We start from the raw sequence: 1,345 nt of genomic DNA, 5'->3' as shown, positions 1-1,345 counted from the left end.
ATCCAGGGTTTGGATATCCATATTCTTGGATCATAACCACAACCATGAGGTCCAACACCTCATCCCATCCACTTCTCCCTGAGCCCCCTAATACCCTGCCTAGTGCCAGGAACACCTGACTTGCAGGCTGGTCTGGGTCCACTGGTCCCCATCAGGCCTATCTCAAATGTCCCTGCATGAGCTTGTGGATCTGACTTCAGCCCCCAACAGTGGGTCTACATATCCATCCAGAACTTAGGAGCACCAGACCCCATACCCACAATTTCAGCCTATACTTGAGCCCTCCCAACCTACCAGTCTTAGACCTACTTGCCATCAAGTACTTGAGTACCCCCACCAGAGACTCTTTCCCTTCCCCCTGCCCGACTCATTAATCTCCAACTCTCTCTTTTCTCCCACAGCTGTACACTTGCTATATGTCCACACAAATTCCCAAACACTTGTGGGAAGATGTGAGGGGATGTTTGGAGAAATACATTTGTATATAGTGCACTGGTAGTCTTGTTTTATTCATGTTATTCCTACCTCTGCTGTAACTTGCTTTCATTTTAGAAACAACAGCCATTACCTGAAACATGTGTGAAGTTGACTTTGAGTGAATTCAAGAAGGAATTAAAACTTTCTGCATCTTTGAAATGCTCAATGAGTCAGAATGGCAAAGCATTTTCCACTCCCTGCGGCTTGGGAAAGCAGTGTTTTTATTGTTCACATCTGAATTACTTTGCACACAAGCGTATAGCTACAAAGATGAAAAGTCTGCCTGTAAACTCAATGAGTCAGAATGGCAAAGCATTTTCCACTCCCTGCGGCTAGGGAATTTTAAAACAATATGAGACAGAATTGAATTTTTGTTTTCCACAGTTAGTGGAAATAACCATGAAATAGTTACAAAAATAAATGAAAAAGGCTGAGCAGAGAGGTATGGGATGTAAATATGTTGGAGAACACAACATAAAAGCAAACACAAGCAACGTTGGGAAAGCAGTGTTTTTATTGTTCACATCTGAATTACTTTGCACACAAGCGTATAGCTACAAAGATGAAAAGTCTGCCTGTAAAGAGGCTGCTGGGCAGATGTTAGCAAATGAGTCTGACAAATCACTCAACGACATACCACAGGTTAGCACTGTCAGATCTAAAGAGGAGAAAGTGAGGACTGCAGATGCTGCAGATCAGAGCTGAAAACGTGTTGCTGGAAAGGCACAGCAGGTCAGGCAGCATCCAGGGAGCAGGAGAATCGAAGTTTCGGGCATGAGCCCTTCTTCAGGAATGAGGAAAGTGTGTCCAGCAGGCTAAGATAAAAGGTAGGGAGGAGGGACTTGGGGGAGCAGCGTTGGAAATGTGA

The 1,345-nt window shown here is 44.5% G+C and overlaps 1 long non-coding RNA gene across 1 annotated transcript in view; it reads left to right on the top strand.

The window, feature by feature from the left end:
* Positions 1-1,252: 1,252 nt before the first annotated feature.
* LOC122553985 overlaps positions 1,253-1,345 on the top strand; it is a 19,065-nt gene continuing 18,972 nt past the window's right edge. The window contains exon 1 of the long non-coding RNA XR_006312896.1: positions 1,253-1,341. This is a non-coding gene — a long non-coding RNA (uncharacterized LOC122553985). The remainder of the gene's footprint in view (positions 1,342-1,345) is intronic.

Source organism: Chiloscyllium plagiosum, chromosome 10 (genome assembly GCF_004010195.1).
Source record: "Chiloscyllium plagiosum isolate BGI_BamShark_2017 chromosome 10, ASM401019v2, whole genome shotgun sequence".
NCBI lineage: Eukaryota > Metazoa > Chordata > Chondrichthyes > Orectolobiformes > Hemiscylliidae > Chiloscyllium > Chiloscyllium plagiosum.
Note: the sequence above shows the minus strand (reverse complement) of the source record. Positions and strands in the feature narration are given on the sequence as shown.